This window comes from Mercenaria mercenaria, chromosome 16, assembly GCF_021730395.1.
Source record: "Mercenaria mercenaria strain notata chromosome 16, MADL_Memer_1, whole genome shotgun sequence".
NCBI classification, from domain to species: Eukaryota; Metazoa; Mollusca; class Bivalvia; order Venerida; family Veneridae; genus Mercenaria; species Mercenaria mercenaria.
In genome coordinates this window covers 12666928-12687079 of record NC_069376.1, presented here as the reverse complement: position 1 = coordinate 12687079, position 20152 = coordinate 12666928, and the positions used below count along the sequence as shown (strand labels likewise).

The 20152-nt window shown below is 34.8% G+C and overlaps 1 long non-coding RNA gene across 1 annotated transcript; it reads left to right on the top strand.

Moving 5' to 3' along the window:
• Positions 1 to 757: 757 nt before the first annotated feature.
• LOC128549477 (uncharacterized) lies at positions 758 to 18648 on the top strand. Its single transcript, XR_008367746.1, has 12 exons — positions 758 to 850; positions 1248 to 1454; positions 2129 to 2245; positions 2693 to 2816; positions 4119 to 4248; positions 4602 to 4743; positions 7408 to 7540; positions 8255 to 8379; positions 8928 to 9058; positions 10542 to 10622; positions 15186 to 15303; positions 18437 to 18648. It is a non-coding gene; the product is annotated as an uncharacterized LOC128549477 (long non-coding RNA).
• Positions 18649 to 20152: the final 1504 nt, after the last annotated feature.

Below are 20152 nucleotides of genomic sequence, written 5' to 3'. Positions count from 1 at the left end.
TTGTGGACTTATATTATATAGATTTTTTTTTTTTTTTTTTTTTTTTTTAAAGATTAATTTCCCTTTGTTGGTACTATAAATAACTTATATGATAACTTTTTTATAATCGGCAAAACATTTCAATATGAAAACAACTGTGGGTTTTTATATATGCACATTTTAATCCAAGTGTGTTGTTATAACATATTGTATATATAGTACAATATTGTTTATATATCATTGACAGATATCAGTTCATTATGTTATACTACAGTAGAGAAAATTAGATGCCTTCCAGTAGGGGACTTTGTATTGCATGGCAATACTTCATTCACTTGTTAGTAATAGCAACTTTTATCTGTGGCCCTATGGCCAGAAACTGATGAAAGCAACTGCAGTGGAGCTTTATTTGAAAGATCTGGAAGTCCTAAAATATTTTAATGATAGTGTAAATACTAGATAGTGTGTAAGCTCTATATAAACATCAGATTGTTTGTTTACAGTCTATTAAATGCCTAAGTGACTTTCAGTAATCCCCTAGGATGAAAAAATGTGTTGACAATGAAAAAAATCACTGTTTTTAGTGATGGGCGGGGTATGAAAACAGTACCCTGCTGCAGCATTTATGCTTAATATTAGATGTAAGTAGTGTTTGTTTAAAGGGGACTACAGTCATGCACTCAATACAGTTGGGTTTATTATACATATTGCATCAACATTGACTTCCTGTTGGTCGTTTGAATAAGAAAATGCAATTTAAAAAAAATATTTTCAGTTCAGTTGACATAAGACACTGTGACATACTATACAAAATATGATACAGGAGGCTTGTATTTTGGATGAGAGGGGAAAGAACACATTTGTTACTTTGGTAAGTGTTTACTTTAAAATTATAATAACTGAAAGGCATGTATATTGAAATTTTATATTTTCTTTATATATGTAGAGCCCCTTATGGATTTAATAAACATCTTTTTTTAAACTGACTCTTATTTGGCAGTCAGACCTTGGACCAAGGGGTTTTGACTTAGATCCTCGTGTAAAGCACATGTTGTCTGTGACAGTTGGATGAAAGACATTATATCTGAAATCATTTGTCCCTCACCTCTGTTTCATATGAGGAATTGGCAGTTACTTGCGGAGAACAGGTTTGTACTGGTACAGAATCCAGGAACACTGGTAAGGAGAAATGCCTGCCGGAAAACAACTGAAATATTGTTGAAAAATAGCATTGAACTTAAAGCAAAAAACAATCAAATCTTTTGCAGGGCATTGTGTGAAGTAACAGTGAAGCAGAATATCTACAGACTATGAAGTTGAGAAATGAAGAGATGCAGCTGTAAATTGTTTAATACGGCGTGTGGGGAAAACATAGTGGATATGAAGTTGAGAAATGAAGAGATGCAGCTGTAAATTGTTTAATACGGTGTATGTGGGAAACATGGTGGATATGAAGCATAGAAATCATGTGACAAGTAAGAAGATCATTTTTAATTAGAACCGTTTTCCTCTAATCCAGCTGCATTCTGAGTTATAGAAAAGCTGAATACAGACAAAACGGTTTTTCTTTTAAAAATAAAACAAATTTAACAATGGAAGGGAGGTAACTCAATTTCAAAAAAAAAAGAACACTCAAAGGTTATATACCAATAAAAGAAGTTGATCCTTGTTTCATATAAAATTGAACTACTTTGGATTAATTTAATACTTTAGATACAGTTTCCAGATATTCATTCCGTCAGAGATAGATCTATTTTACACAACATATTCATACATTTGCTTCAAGAAAACAAAAAGAAAAGGTGGAGTTGAATTGTATGCAGTGAAATGCAAGTCATTTGAAGTCCGGTACTATCATATTGCAGCATTCCAGAAAGCGGTCTACAGAATAAACACCCTACTTTCGTTTTCAAGTAACAACCTGAAAACATGCGAATATAAACATGAAGTGTCTTATTTTATGAAAAGTGAAATAATGTCCATTTGGCTTTCAGTGATGTTCAGTTGTGCCAAAAATGGAAAAAATAGGATCTATTTATTTGGCACTTTTTTACCAAATTACAGCTTTATAACTAAAATTCTCCAGCTTGATTTTATTGTGGTATATGTGCATCTAATATGTCTGTGGACTTTATATTTCTTTTTGTAGTGTGAAGTAACAGTAACAGAATGGCTGGAGACCATTAACTTAAGAATTGAAGAGATGCAGGTCTTTGTTCTACATGGTGATTGGTGGAACCATATGGTACAGTTTTGAATTGATAAGGTAGTACATTGATACATGTTTCCATGTAACCATAAGAGATTACTGGCAAGGAACATATGTGAAAAAAGCATTGGACCAAGGACACTGACTTTTGCCACACCTCTTGATATTACACATTGTTTTCAGACCCCTTTGCACATACTACAAACCTTTATGTTCTCTGACACATGAACACCGTTTAAATCTATTTGAATGATTTTACCATTATCATACAACCTTACGTTTAGTGAATGTAAATTTGAAATTCAAGGATATAATGTTAGGTATAGTGCTTTAATATTATAATCTTTTACACATGTTTACTGATGGAATGTCTGGCAGTCTGTCTAACTGAAGACCAGTGTAGATGATTTTCATTAAATTTGTGAAATAACGTTTTGAATGTGCATCTTTAGAACTTTGATGGGTTTACAAAACGTTTTAAAAAAAAAATCTACTTTTTGATAGGCATGAAGTTACAGAAAAGCAGAATAGCTACAGACCATGAAATTTAGAAAATGAAGAGATGCATGTCTCAGTTCAGCATGGTGTATATGGGAAACATTGTGTATGGCAGACATGAAATAATTTGGTAAGTAAACACACCAAACATTTGTATTTAGAATTATTTTCCTGTACTTCGAACTGCACTTCTTAAGCTAGTTTTTTTTTCAACTTTACAGTTGAAGGGAGGTAACTTAATTTGAAAGAAAAAACACAGATGCCCTTACTTAATTCTATTTTGGTAAATTACAGGTTTGTTTTCACAGAAATTTATACTAAAACAGTTAAGAAACAAATCAACGTTTTAGGTTTCTGTTCAGGTATAATGATATACTACACCAGCAGCCTGTTTAAAATATCTGATGACAGAGATAATGTTTCATACTAGATATTTTCTGTTCTGTTCTTCCTCTTTCTATCATTGGTCCCTTAACCCTTACAATGCTGGACACAGTTGATTCTGCCTTTGCGACCAGTGTAGATCATGATCAGCCTACGCCATCCTTGCAGTCTGATCAAGATCTGCTCTGTTTGCTATTCAGTCAGTGTCTTTGGTAAACATCCGTTTTAACAGTTAATGGTACATGTACTGGCCAAATTGAAAAATAGACAAGTGCATTATAGAAATTTAAGAGGGAAAAATTTAAGAGTATCCGTAAACATTTTTCCTTTCTGTTCAACAAATTTGCATTACATGCATTGATTTTGTAATTATTCCGATATGCAAAATAACAGGGGAAATTAATTTCAAGGAAAATCAAAGTGACATAAATTTTGAACGCAAGTTATTTTAGGTATATTTTTTCTTGTTTAGTCTAAACCGTTTACTTACAGACATAGATTCACTTCCGAATATCATTGCATGAAATTTCATAAAAGGGAACTTAGTTTCAAGTTACAAGCAAAGAAGTATAGAATACACAGAATGGCAACTGGCTGTAATCTCGCTTGATTTCGCATCCGAGCGTGATTCGGCGTTATCTTAGTGAGGCGAGCATGGAGTTGCAATCTGTACCTTTCAAACTACATGTAAAATACATGTTAGTTTCTAAAACAACATTTGTTTAATATATGAAATAGTCTTAAGCACAAAATACATGTTTCTTACTTTCAAAAAATGCGTGGTCTTACGGTGATAATTAATAATTGACAGTGTCATATCTTTCGCATACAAAATGGCGCATAGAGAACTTCCGGTAACAAGATCTCGTTTGCAGCCGCGGGATTTTGGCGAGATTTGCTCTGTCTGCCTTTCAAGTTGCCGATCTTTTTATTTTTATAACTCTTTGCTACAAGTTAGGAGTTTTAGATGATTATCGTTAAATTGTAAAATTGCTTCTCATAATATATTTCTTTTTAAACATTTTGAAAAGTGTACCTTCTTTTGTAGTGTGAAGTAACAGTAAAGCAGAATGGCTACAGACTATTAATTCAGAATTGAAGAGATGCAGGTTTTTGTTTTATATGGTGTATGAGGGAACTATGGTGGATTTCATGGCAGTCATAGAAATACCTAATAAGTAACCAGATAATTTTTGTTAAGAATAATTTACCACTTACAAACTACATTTAGAGTTACATAAGAGCTGAACTGATACCAGTACTTTAAAAAGCAGCAACATATGTCTAATCTTCTATAAAACAGATTTTACAATTGAAGGAAGCTAACTCAGTTTAAAAAATACATACTAAAATGCCCTTGCTTTCATAGAAATTTTCACTTACAGAATCTTATCAGGTTTCTAGTTTTGGATTAAGTATGACTACACTGGTGTTTTAAGAATTGAAGGATGCTTCCATAATTACAGTAAATGAAGCATTATATTTTCATTCCAGTTAAACGCTATCATACTGTATAATATTACTTCTGCAGGTCTGTAAGACAGTGATGAGTGTACCAGTCTGTCAGGCTATTACGTGTCTGTCGAGTCGACAAATTTGCAATGGATGCATAGATTCTCAAATAATTGGGCAGAGTTTTTACATTTACTAAGACAGATTGCAAAAGACTTTTGGTAAGTTTTAGTCGACTATACAAAGTGTAGAGCGCTGTCCTACTCAACCCAGCATTGGCATCCTTCTGTGTATTCACTTTGATTAAAGTTTTGATGAACTTTCTCTTTATCACTATAATTACTTCATGGATTTGTTTCAAGTTTTAAATGGATATTGCTCATCACCACTCTCATCACAAGGGCCATAACTCTAACACCAATATTTCATGAATAATCCCCCTTTTACTTAGAACGTTTTGATGCGCTTTCACTTTAGCTCAAATATTACTGAATAGATTTGATAAAAATTTAAAACATTTATTCTACCTTATCACCCATATCATATGACACAAGGTCCATAACACAGGTACCAATATTTCCTGAATTATGCCCCCTTTACCTTAGAATTTCAGGTTTTTGATGAACTTTCGCTCTTTCTCAGGTATTACTATATGGATTTGATTCAAACTTAAAATAGTTATTCATCATCACTTACACCGTATAACGCAAGGGCCATAGCTCTTGCCAAAATATATCATGAATTATCCCCCTTTTTTATTTAGAATTTCAGATTCAGAGTTTTAATGCTCTTTCACTGTGTCTCAGATATTACTGAATTGTTTTGATTCATGACAAACTGTATGTAGTTCTTCCACCTTATCACACACATCATTTGACATAAAGTCCAGAACTCTGGTACCAGTATTTCATGAATTATCCCCCATTTTACCTTGAATTTTAGGTTAAAGTTTTGATGCAATTTCCCTATCTCATTTATTTAGAAATGGATTTGATTCAAACTTAAAGTAGTTGTTCCACCATATCACCCACATCATATGACACAAGGTCCATGTCTCTGATACATATGTACCAATATTTCATGAAATATGCCCCCTTTTACTTAGAATTTCAGGTTAGTTTTGATGCATTTTCACTATATCTCAGTTATAACTAAAAGGAATTGATTCAAACTTGAAGTTGTTATTCCAATCATCTCCCACATGATATGACACAAGGTGCAGAAATCACTCTTGCACCAATATTTCATGAATTATCCCCCTTTTTGCTTAGAATTATAAGTATGTAATGTTTTGATACACTTTATCTTTACAGACTCAAGCTACTGTCCAATATCTTTATTCTTTTTGGAGTCATTAAACAGCTCCAGCTTCCTCAGATGCAGTTTCCCTATCCAGTTTCCCTATCCAGTTTCCCTATCCAGTTTCACTATCCAGTTTCCCTATCCAGTTTCCCTATCCAGTTTCCCTATCCAGTTTCACTATCCAGTTTCCCTATCCAGTTTCACTGTCCAATTTCCCTATCCAGCATTGAAAAAGTCGAGGGCGATATCTCCTGTGACTGCTCTAGTTCTTCATTAGTTTAAAGTCTTGTTCAGTTCAACTGAGCACTAAGTGCTCATTGTGAGCTTTTAAGATCATTGGTGGTCTGCCGTCCATATATCATCCAAAATTTCTCTATCTCCTTTTAGACCACTATGCCAGTTTCAACCAAACTTCAAAGGATTGTTTCTTTGGAGGTCTTATTTCAGATTTCAAGACTATCATAGCAGAATTCTTGTTGCAGTAACAACCAAAAGGAGAAATGTTCCTTGGGTGACCTATACCAAAAAAATCCAAAACACATAGGTCCAGGCTAATGTTCCTTGTATAGTTATATGGAAAACTTTGGAAGATCTTTTCTGAAATTGCTTGTCCAGTTTTAAAGTAATTACACAGCAGTTTTCCTTGCGTTACCATTTCCCAAATTCCTTCAGATCATTATTTTGCATTAAAAAATATGGGGTGGGGGAGGGGATAGGTTAGTTTTCCTAGTATTGATGTATAGAAAACTTTGAAAATCTTCAGGTTTGAAACATCTGGCTTGACTTGAAAATAATTTCAAAGCAGTGTTCCTTGTATAGCCATTCACCAAATACTTTTGTTTCATTAAATCTCATGACTGACAGGAGGTGTGGCAAGTTTCTCATAAAGGCTTACGTAAAATGATTTATTAAAATTTTCTCCTTTTCTTAGTTCTTGTCTGACACTCTTCAAATTCCTGATTTTTGAAAAAGAACATGGCTTCCTGGGGTCATGGCTAGTTTTCTCTGTATGGCTTTAAATAAACATAATTATCTTCTCCTAAACTTCTAGCTCGATTTCAAAATAATTTGGCTGCAAAACTCCTTGTTTTTGTTAAGAATAAGAATGCCATTGATGGGGCAAGTTTTCCCTATATGGAAAATTGTAAAGCTGTGAAAAGTACTTGTTTGATTAGAAAATGATTTCACTACAATTTTCTGTTCGGTGATCCTGTATCAAATTCCTTCAAGCCACATTAATTTGTTAGTTTTCTATATGTGACTGTGTGAAGAACTTTTATTCAAAATCTTCTCTTCTGAAATTTCTATTCTTGTTTACATTAAATTGCTCTTTTGGATACTTGAATTTACACATTACACACAGTCTGAATAGAGAAATATGTGTAATCATAATCAGTTCAAGGACTTGAACAGATCAGGCCGGAAATTGGCATAATTTAATTGATTTTGAAGGAAAACAGGCAGATTTTCACACACTAGACTTGAATATTGGTTTCCTTAAATGCTTAATTGAGCATAAATCTTCATATTTGAGGTCCTGAATTGTATGTTTACTTATTCTGTTTGGTTTCTTATATTTTCAGCACCCAAAAACCTGAAATGAGAGCGCTTGGACAATGTGAAGTTTGTTGCATAGACGGGGATTGACCGCCTTTGTATATACAAGTCTACAACTTTTCAGATTGACCGAAGACAATTGTTTGGTGTTGGGAATGGGTAAATAATTCCTTTGTAAATACTTTTAATAAAAATCTGACAGGTACTTTTCAATGATATTGTGAAATTTAATAGACTTCGTTTAAATTGCAACAGCAATCAATTGAAAGAAAGGTAGAAATTAGAATTATAGTGGAATAACATTATTTCAGCCAGTATTACCATAATGACTACATTCTGAAGCATGTGTGGTATTGAGATTACATTAGTAATCTGTTACTTTGAAATTGGACAGGATTTTTTTCATAATAATTGGTACGGTAAGCTGTATTCCAAGTGACAATTATTAGGTCAGATTGCAGCCAATTTTTAGCTACAATCTGACCTAATAATTCCCACTTGGAATACAGCTTACTGTACTAAATTTTACCTGAAAACAGTTAACGTTGCTTCAGATCTGGAAGTAAGTTAAGCAAGGAATTTGAACAGACATTGTGATTGATAGCTTTGTTATTCAAAGTGTTTGCTATGACACATTTTACATACGTAAGACTTGATTTTTAGGTTTTATATTACATTATGACAGTTTCAGTATGGGGAAAGGAGATTGTGATGTAAATGTTCATAGAAAAGTTGCTTAGAGGAACACTTCTACATTTCACACTTTCTTGGTAGCCAGACTGTTTTTAAATATATTTTGCACATACATGCACTCATTTAAACTGAATAAGTATTCAATCTGAGACATTATGACTAGCTTGAGTTATATTTCAGATGTTGTTTGGCCGGTGGCTTTCCAATCACACAGAAGATACTGGTTGGATCACAAGAAGGGTCATTTCAATTGATATTAGTCACCGGAAAAATTAGGAAAACCACTTGTTGATATTTTATTTAAGGTATTTACAGAAAGTTAGCCAGTTTGGAACATTCAGCAGGCAGTGGTGTACATTAAAATCATTCTTTATATAGATCAGGGCTGTTTTTTGCCAGAAAACTCCGCTGTGATATGCAATTTAAGAATTTGTTAAGTGTAACGACAGGGATTTCTATATTATCACTAAGTCTTTCATCACTTGTTTAACTTGGTCAAATGCTGCTATCATTCACAGAAAGAACAAAACTGACAAGTAGGAAAGCAACTGTTTGAACATTCAATGTTTTAACACAGCATCACATCACACACATGGAAACAACATCTACAACGTACAATTCTGATATACATGTAACATTGAGATATGTTACCAGGTCTTGCCAGCAGAGATTTGTATCCTTTCAAATGCTCCCAACTTAACAGCTTATAAAATTTTATATACATTTATAATTGATGTAGACTTTCATTTACTAGAATTTCATTTGAATTTTAAATATTGCCTTAATATATTTTTTGCATTAAAAAAACTGCCTAAAAATGTACATCATGTGAGGAAATATTTTTCTTTTGTAGAGAAATATATGAAGTAGAGCTCTGCAGTTTTCCATAAACTCACCAAGAAGTTCACAGTTTTTGCACAGATTTGTGACTCACATATATGGCCTTGAAGGAATTGTTACAGGAAAAGTGTAAAAAAGGATATGGTAAGTTCCTGCTAAAAGAATTATGTAAACAAATCAACATTTTAGGTTTGACTGTACTAAGTGTACGGTGAGCTATTTTTGTCTCTCTGGCACCGGCTTCGACGTCTTCAGTTTGGTTGCTAAAAGTTTCTTGCACTTCTACTTCGTCTGTATTATTACTTAATAGCTTTATTCACTTAAAATACTTATTCCTACACTTGCATCATATGAAACTAAGACATAAATTTCGTACCAGTCTTTCCTCAGTCATGCCCTAAATTAAATAAATTTTCAGGTTGAAGTTCTGATATTTTTCACATGAATCAAACTTTGAAGTGCTATGTGATTGATCCTGTTTTATGAATTATATGGATAACCAAACACCTAGCTTTTAAGAATAAGAAGAGGTAAAAAATAGTGCTTGATTCATGTTCAATCCATAACTGCCATTCATAAATGTTCACATTGCATGTTTCTTGTCCAGTCCATAACCCTGCCATCTATAAGGGATTTTCAAATTACCTGGCACAAATGTTCTCTTTAATAAGTTGGTGTGTTATGCTGAAGACCAACACCCCTAGCTCCAAGGTCAAGGTCACAAAATAGAGGTCAAAGGTTAGCTTGGTCTTTGTCTTGTCCAGTCCATAGCTCTGCCTTTTATCAAGGGATTTTAAAGTTACTTGGCACAAATTTTCCCTATCATAAATTGATATGTCATGTGCAAGATCCAGACCCCAAGTTCCAAGGTCAAGGTCACAAATAGAGGTCAAAGGTAAACTCGTTTTTTTTTGTCCAGTCCATAGCTCTGCCATTTGTCCAGGGATTTCAAAGTTACTTGACACAAATGTTCCCTATCATAATTTGATATTTCATGTGCAAGATCCAGACCCCTAGCTCCAAGGTCAAGGTTACACATAGAGGTCAAAGGTTAACATGGTCTGCTTCTTGTCCTGTCCATAGCTCTACTGTTTATCAAAGGATTTTTAGCTCAACTATTCGAAGACTAGGTAGAGCTGTCCTACTCACCACGGCATCGGCGTCGGCTCAACACCATGGTTAAAGGCGCTCGCGATAGTTTTGCCTGACGGGTCGATATTTACCCAAACACTGTGCCAATTTTTGTTGATTTCCTACTTTGATTAATTGATATAATAATTTTTATACAGTTATTGACTTATGTTCTATAATTATTGTTATATTATATGCCCTTCTCAAATGCACTCATTTGAATGGCCCATATTTCATAGTGAGATATATAAGAAAAAGTGATATCACAAGAGTCATTATCACTTTTGCGGGTCAATATCGCTTTTTTGCGGACCTGCACGTGCACCCCTTTCGACCAATCAAATGAGCGCATTTGAGAAGGGTATATAATATTGCATTTCTATACAGTGCTTGACTTTCTTTTTTGTTTAGCTGACAAAAAAAACCAACCCAGAGCCGTTTAAAATGATGGTTTTGTCATAATTTTTAATTGTCAACATTATGTGTGTATTTTCAGGTGGAATTGCAATTCCTGGTGCTGTTTTTGGTGTTTTAATGGGAGGTTTTCTATTAAAAAGGTTTCAGATGGGACCTAAAGGTAATTACAAAAATATCGTTTAACTCTCGATAATATCAGTTATAATTATACAATTCATTCTTGTATTTGTTTGCTTTATATCATTGAGTTTAAAGTCAAGTCAGAACAGTTTAGGTCAAATGGCTTTTGATGATTAAAGAAGATCCCAGATTGCCCTCACCCCCTCCTCCCCTCAAAGCCCCATCCTGAAGCCCATCCTCCCAATGCATTATTTCAGGCACAGGCAGGCAACTAGGTAGAACCACTTAATCCTTTCTTCTGTATGCAGTATTGATAACTTTCCCGCATTGAAGAATCATACACCACTTTATAGGTTTTGAACCCTCAGTGATAAAGGGCAAATGCACATCAGATTTGAAGTAAGAAATCTTAATCACCATGGTTTCTATCCGATTAATTCCTGTTTTGTTAGATATTAGTACACTAGGTTATGCTTGTTGCCAGCAGCCAAGCTTGGGTTTCTTTAGAATGTAAGAGAACTTGTAAGAAATTTTCTTACAATTTCAGAACATTTTTGAGTTTGAACATCTTTTCAAAAGGAATCTAGGTCTGGTAAGATTGGCCAATTTTTAGCTCATCGGATTTTTAAAAAAAAAAAAGTCATTGTCATCGCTTGATTGGCATAGGTGTTGGCGTTGCCTGGTTAAGTTTTATGTTTAGGTCAGCTTTTCTCCTAAACTATCTAAGCTATTGCTTTAAAACTTGAAACACTTGTTCACCATCAATAGCTGACTCTGTACTGCAAGAAACATAACTCCACCCTGCTTTTTGCAAGAATTATGGCCACTTTTGGACTTAGAAAATCATGGGTAGGACAATATTGCTGCTATACAGAGACAAAAAAATCAGATGAACGTCTGCACCCGCAAGGTGGTGCCCTTGTTTTTTTATGACAGCACCTCCAGTAAAATAGATTAAAATAGCCTGTGAATATCCCCATGAACTTGTTACATTTAGCTGCATATAATGTCTATTAGTAAGTAAAGTCGTCACAGAAAATTATTTAGCAAGATTTCTGGTATTTCAGATGTTATTGATTTGATGTAATAATTGACTTCTAATTGCGAAAAATCCCTCGTAACAAAATGACACAAGATGTTGTGTTACATTAGCAATGCATTTGTTACAATCGGCCATAATCTGTTTTAAACCTCGTATGGAATAATTGCATTTTCTAAATAGTTCTAGAAAATCATTTTAAGCTTTAATTTGAAAGTTAATGAAAATGCCTGGAGACTTCAGTATGTGTAAATGAACATTTAACCATTAGCCAGCTAAATTTCTAAAATGGACTGGTCCATCATTCAATTTGGGCAATACCATTTATTATTTGAAGGGGTGTTCACTAAAAATTTGCTGACTGAAAAGCGAACAGTGCAGATCATGTTCAGCCTGCATAGATGTTTTAAATTGGCATCCTCTTGAGAAAAAAATATTGAAAACTTACACAGATACCTTTCCAGAAACAGATAAGAGATATATAAGTCTTTAGTTTCTAGTTAATAGCTCCTGTCTCGTAGACATAAGACATCTTATATTTTGTAACAGGCACTTGCTCAAGGTCCCAGGAGTAATACAGTGTCTTCTGAAGTGATAGTATTAACTGTAACATAATTTAGGCATGCTGTTAACATTATTCCTCATTTTGCTGAATCAGCGACTTCTGTTGATGTGATTGAGAAACGATATATCTCAAACAGTGGTTTTGCCTTTGAATAAAATTGCTGTATTAAGTTCATATTTGAAGGAGATGTAGTTGAGAAACAATATATTTCAAACACCTGGGTTTTGTCTTTGAATAAAATCATTGTATTAAAAGTTCATATGCAAAGGAATTACATCACAAGGGTGCAGCCTGAGCATTATAAATATGCGCATCTGAATGACAAACAGTGATTTTATCCGAAAGAAAATCACTGTTTAATATATATGAGCTGCACCATAAGAAAACCAACATGGTGCATTTGCAACCAGCATGTATCCAGACTAGCCTACGCAGGCTGGTCAGGATCTTTGCTGTCCGCTAATGGTTTCTCTGCAAAAGGCTTTGAAAGCGAACAGCATGAATCCTGACCAGACTGCATGGATGGGCAGGCTGGTCTGGATACATGCTGGTCGCAAATGAACTATGTTGGTTTTCTCATGGTGCGGCTCATAAAATTATATTAAACATTGATTTTCTTTCGGATATAATTACTGTTTGTCATTCAGATGTGCATATTTGTAATGCTCAGCCTACACCCTCGTGATATAATTCCTTCGCATATGATCTTAATACAGGAATTTTATTCATAAGCAAAACCATTGTTTGAGATTATATAGTTTCTCAATTACATCAACGTAATTTCACAGAAGTTGCTGATTCAGCAAGATGAGGAATAATGTTAACAGCATGCCTAAATTAGATTACAGTTAATACTATCACTTCATCCGCGTAGTCTGGTCAGGATCCATGCTGTTCGCTAACGGTTTCTCTAACTGCAATAGGCGCAGGCTGGTCTGGATCCATGCTGGTCGCAAATGCACTATGCTGGTTTTCTCACGGCGGGGCTCAATTATTATATTATTTTAATTCTATTACAATATCAAGGATTATTATCTACATCCTTGGCAACATTCACAATATATTTTCCTGTTTTATAACACATACCTTTTCATTGGTGCCTGTAATGTTTAACACTGTGACAGAACAGTTGTAATAGGGATTTTGTTGCATAATAAAGTCACAGTAATAATTTTCATTGGTATAATATACTGTTGATTCGGAACAATTATTAAAAATATCATCCCACGTTTTCAGCTATTATCAAAAAAAAAAAAATCTCTTTTATATGCAATGTTACTCATCGCAGAGCTCACAGGAGCGGTCTTCTGCGCATGTCCGGAAGTGATTATCATGTAAAATATTCAGGAGTTTGTAACTGATACAGGCGTTCCAGGTCTGTCTTGAGTGGACACACGCTTTTATATGTATCATGCTATGTTTCAGTTTTCCCAATTTAGACAAAACCCGCCCGCTTAGCTCAGTAGGTAGAGCGTCAGTCTACGGATCGCGAGGTTGCGAGTTCGATCCTCGGGCGGGGCATGTGTTCTCTGTGACTATTTGATAAAACGACATTGTGTCTGAAATCATTCGTCCTCCACCTCTGATTCATATGGGGAAGTTGGAAGTTACTTGCGGAGAACAGGTTTGTATTGGTACAGAATCCAGGAACACTGGTTAGGTTAACTGCCTGCCGTTACATGACTGAAAGACTGTTGAAAAACAGCGTTAAACCCAGAACAAACAAACAAACAATTTAGACAAAATTTAATACCACATTCCGTCAGTGTTGGTGGCATTGAATTTCCCAAAAAGATGTCGTTAGGGAAACAAATTGCGTTATGTAAGAATTACCATGACAATGATTACATAAGAATATATTAAAATGCAATACCAGGTCATATTACACATTCTGTAAATATGTTATATCGAGGGCTTGGTGCAAAACTATTGTAAGTGTATAAAAATAAAGAACAAGATACAATAGTTTTGCGCAAAGCCCTCGATATACTTATAAGTGATCATTATTATTATTAATTAACTGACTTGATTTAACACATAGCTGAGATTTTATAGTTTATTGTGACAGTACATTATAAGTGATTTCCTATTTCCTAATCTCCATTTTGTTTCATTGATTTGTATATAGACACTTGATTATCTATCTAGAAATCTGATATCTTCCGGAGCACCTAAGGTAATAATTTGGAGAAAAGCGAGAATAGAAGTTTTTCTTGTACACTTGTAATTATATCCCCCCCCCCCCACCTCTCCCCAGTTCTGAGGAGACGTATGCTTTTGTCTAAGTCATCAGTCTGTCATGTCCAGACAGAATCGTTTTACTCTTTCGTGAAGTTTGCTATTGATTTGTCACACATTTTTGACATTATGTAATTTGACCACATGCCAGACACAACTTTCAGCCATGTTGATTCAGTGTGTGCCAGATATGAAGAGATTCAAATTTTGCACCAAATTACTATTTTGGATATTGTATTGCAGCTTAAGATAGTAGAGGCATAGGTGAGTCATACAATGAGAAAACCAAAATAGTGCGTTTGCAACCAGCATGGATCCAGACCAGCCTGCGCATCTGTGCGGTCTGGTCAGGATCCATGCAGTTCGCTAACAGTTTTAATAATTGCAGTAGGCTTTGAAAGCGGACAGCATGAATCTGCAGACTGCGAGGATGTGCAGACTGGTCTGAATCCATGCTGGTCGCAAACCAACTATGTTGGTTTTCTCATGGCATTTTTCATATATGAAAGCTGTGCCAGTAATTACTGTTATAGGTGGAATGAATTCCGAAAGCTTTACAACTTTCTTTACAAGGCTCTTTACATTATGTGTGCATGAGCTGACAGAATAATTTGCTAAATTATTATTTATTATTTTACAGGTGCTATCAAGTTGACACTTTATTGATTATTAACAGGACTGATGCTATCCAGTTGACAATCTTGTTGATTATTAACAGAAATGGTGCAATTTATCTAACAATCTTTTTGACTTTTTTACAGGTGCAATCCAGTTGACAATCTTGTTAGATCTTTTAGCACTCATTGGATGTGGATTTTTCTTTTTCCTGGGGTGCGAAAATCTCAAAATTGCTGGCGCCACATTCCCATACTTTAACAGGTAAGTAACTTTCAGTTTTTTAAGACCCAAGTGTGGCCTGAGCCAGGAATTCAATTCTCATCAAAAAAATTCAAGCTAGGAGACTAGATCCCTTTGTTGTCTTACCTGGATAGAGAATCTTCTATAAGGTCAGAGCAAGGAATCTTATTCTCTCTGATAAGGTCAGAGCAAGGAATCTTATTCTCTCTGATAAGGTCAGAGCAAAGAATCTTATTCTCTCTGATAGGGTCAGAGCAAAGAACCTTATTCTCTCTGATAAGGTCAGAGCAAGGAAGCTTATTCTCTGTGATAAGGTCAGAGCAAGGAATCTTATTCTCTCTGATAAGGTCAGAGCAAAGAATCTTATTCTCTCTGATAAGGTCAGAGCAAGGAATCTTATTCTCTCTGATAAGGTCAGAGCAAAGAATCTTATCCTCTCTGATAGGGTCAGAGCAAAGAACCTTATTCTCTCTGATAAGGTCAGAGCAAGGAATCTTATTCTCTCTGATAAGGTCAGAGCAAAGAATCTTATTCCCTCTGATAAGGTCAGAGCAAGGAATCATGCATGCTCAGGTGAGTTTTTCTGATCGCTCGATGTCTGGCGTCTGTCGTCTGTCTGTCGTCTGTCGTCCATCAACATTTAGCTTGTGTATGCAATAGAGGCTGTATTTTTCAACTGATCTTCATGAAGTTTGGTCAGAATGATTACCTTGATGAAATCTAGGCCGAATTTGAAAATGGGTCATCTGGGGTCAAAAACTAGGTCACTAGGTCAAATCAATGAAAAACCTTGTGTTTGCGATAGAGGCTGTATTTTTCAGTTGATCTTCATGAATTTTTGTCAGAATGATTACTTTGATGAAATCTAGGCCGAGTTTGAAAATGGGTCATCTGGGGTCAAAAACTAGGTCACTAGGTCAAATCAAAGAAAAACCTTGTGTATGCGATAGAGGCTGTATTTTTCAACTAATCTTCATGAAATTTGGTCAGAATGATAACCTTGATAAAATCTAGGCCAAGTTCGAAAATGGGTCATCTGGGATCAAAAACTAGGTCACTAGGTCAAATCAAAGAAAAACATTGTATATGCGATAGAGGCTGTATTTTTCAAATGAGGTTCATGAATTTTGATCAGAATGATTACCTTGATTAAATCTAGGCCAAGTTTGAAAATGGGTCATCTGGGGTCAAAAACTAGGTCACTAGGTCAAATCAAAGAAAAACCTTGTGTATGCGATAGAGGCTGTATTTTTCAATTGATCTTCATGAAATTTTGTCAGAATGATTACCTTGATGAAATCTAGGCTGAGTTTGAAAATGGGTCATCTGGGGTCAAAAACTAGGTCAAATCAAAGAAAAACCTTGTGTATGCAATAGATGCTGTATTTTTCAATTGATCTTCATGAAATTTGGTCAGAATGATTGCCTTGATGAAATCTAGGCCAAGTTTGAATGTAGGTTACCTTGGCTTAAAAACTAGGTCATTATGTTAAATTGAAGAAAATACTTTTTTCTTAAAATCTTAATGAAAATTGGTCAGAATATTTGTTTCCATGAAATCACTATGTCAAACATGTTTACACTGTTATGGTGTGTTTAGGTGAGCGACCTAGGGCCATCTTGGCCCTCTTGTTTTAAATATATGTTACAAAATTTAACGAAATTTTCTTGTTTCTCTAAAAGTTCAAACAATTAATAATTGTTTCCTCCCAGGGACTTATTTTTTTTTTTGAACTCTGAAAATTATCTTCCAAACTTCAATAAATTTTATTCATTTTCTAAATAATTGTAATATCATTCAGTGTTTAAATTGTTGCTGCGTTTCACAAAGAGATGTTTTTGTGCTGTAGAATGAGATTAAAGTGCCATATTGCTTGTCACAGGAGACTTGGAAGTACAAATTACAAGAGGAGCGAGTGTTCACAACATTTTCAGGGAGAACTTTAATTCTGCAGATATGGCTGTTTGAAATTCTAGTAATGGCTTTAGTGCAGGTTTAATGAGGATGAATTAGGAAATTTGAGATTACCAAATTGCAGCTTTGCATGTCAATACCAGGCAGATCAACCATTTCTGACAGTTTGATGTAGTAATTAATAGTTCATTCTTGCATTCTGTATATTTGTGTGAAGACAATGAATAAGTCATATACTCATCTAAAGGTCTTATAAAAAATGCCACTTTGTAAGAACAGAGTTATGGCCCTTGACTTAGTGAAAAAATTACAAGTTTTTGTCTCATGCGTTTCAGAATGTACTTGACCTAGAGTCATGAAACATTAGAGGATTGTTATATAGCATGTGAAGTTGTGCACCTGGTATTCTCTTTGGGATTTCACTCAGCCAGGCCAGAGTTATTGTCCTTCACTTAGTGAAATGAATATACATATATATAGTGCTTAAAGTGTTGCATATATCTTGAAAATCATTTTACATAGAGTCATGAAACTAAGTGCAGTGACAGAAGTGGGGGCACCTGTGTCCTATGGACACACATCTAGTTATGATAATAGTCAGTTTGGTTTTGTATGTGCAAGTGAAATGGGAAGTATTATGTGGTCACCTCGCACAATTGCTTTCTTGAACAATTCTTCTCCAATGTTCACCACACTTGGTTACAGTGTTTATGTACATAGTATCTCGGCAAAGTTTGATAACCAGCTGGATCCTCCTTGTCTCTTTCTAGGTGACAATGTCTAATCTCTGAATATTTCTTTTCCAACATTCATCAAACTTGGTAGCAGTGCTTATAGGCATAATATCTCTACAAAGTTTGATAAGCAGCCATTTAGTTCCTGTCGCCCTAGTGTTCTGAATCAGAATGTATATGATATAGTGCTTCTACATGTCAGTGAGAGAGTTTGTTAATGTTTAGAAAAAGTTATACTAAAGAGTAATGGCCCTTGACCTAATTAAGAATGGCAAAAATTGGCGGTTTTCTTATCCAGTGTCCACCAGACTTAGAGTATTTTAAAAGTCAAAAGTAACTTGCTGTAATTGGTGTATATTGTAACAGTTTGACAATCTTTTCTAATTTTATAAAAAGAAATTGCTTGATATTTATTGACAAACAGGTAAGCTGTTGCTATTGCATATGTTTAGTGTATTAAGAAAATGGATTTTGATATAAAAATATTTTTTTTCTATTTTTGCAGTTCTGGTTACAATTTAGTGGAAGATTATGAATTTGAAGCAAATTTGACGTCCACATGTAACATGTATTGCGATTGTTCAAACAATGACCTTGAACCTATCTGTGGTATAAACGGATTGACCTACTTCTCACCATGTCATGCTGGATGCACACAGTTTAACACCAATGAAGTTGCTCCTGATGAAAAAATTATGGTAAAATGATAAACGTATTTTGTTGTTGTTGTTGGGTTTAACTTCACACCAACACAATTATATGTCATAATTTTATGATGACATTCCAACCTTTGATGGTGAATGAATACTTAATGAGGTGCCCGTTGCCCTCCATGCATTATTTTACCATCATCATGGCAGGCACCAGGGTACTACCACTGACCTTTCGGAAGCCAGCTTGGTGGCTCCCATATAACCCAAGTGAGGCTCGAACCCACATTAGTGAGGGGCAAGTGATTCGAAGTCAGCGCCCTTAACCAGTTGACCACAGAGGCTCTTACAATTTGTTCTTACAATGTTTCTTTAAAAATGAAATATGTTTTGCCTAAAATACTTGCTACTCCTTTGCTGTTTCATAATCATTCAATGAAATCATTATTTTTTGTGTGGGACTATTTTTAGCTTGACTATTCGAAGAATAGGGGAACTATTCACTCCCCCTGGTGTCGGCGTGAGCGTCACACAAATGTTAAAGATTGTGCACCACCCCAAATATTTTCAAAGTCCATTGAGATATTGCTTTCATATTTTGCATACTTGTTTACCATCATGACCCCAGTCTGTAAAAAGGAGGAGGCAACTCTATCAATCATTTTGGCTGAATTATGGCCCCTTTTTGACTTAAAATATGCTTATTGTAATGTTAAAGTTTTACTCATTGCTTATATTATACTATCAAGCACTGAGAATAGTCCAGCGCACTGTCCACTGACAGCTCTTGTTTATGGAATATTTGCTTTTATCAATGTACATAATTAAATCCCAACAAAATTGTGAAATTCCCGTTATTTCTATTTCTAAACTTCAGAATCTTTGAATGTGTCCCAAAATTTAGCCATTTCAGTCATTAATCACAAAACATTTTGACCTAGAAATTGGATAGTTCCATGGTATTTCTTCACGATTTCAAACTTTAAAATTTGCTTCATACAAGAAAGAATGAACACTAACGAAAACGATCGATATTTGTTCATTATTGAAATTAAAGAAGAAATTCACTGCACAAAATTATCTTAACAACAGGGAATTATCTGAAGTCAGAATATGGTTTTTAAATAAGAAAACGGGCGTTTTCAAATATGTTTTTTTTCTGTGACGTCATGTATATATTTTATCCACGCTTGTCAAACAAAGGAAAATATACATACCGTTGTATTTGTTTCTTTTTACCATAAATAAATTCATATATGAGCCATGCCTGCATGTCTCACTTTCAAATACGAGTCATGCCTGCATGACTCACTTTCAGAGTTGAGCCATGCCTGTACGACTCACTTTCAGAGATGAGGCATGCCTGCATGACTCATTTCCGTCATACTGAGACATCCATGGATGACTTACTTCTGTAAGCGAGCCATCCATGGATGACTATGTAGCCGTGTCATCCACGGATGACTCACTAACAAGGTTGACATCCACGGATGACTCACAAGGTTGACATCCATGGATGACTCACTTTCAAGAGCGACATCACTGAAGGACTCAAATAATGCCTGTTATCA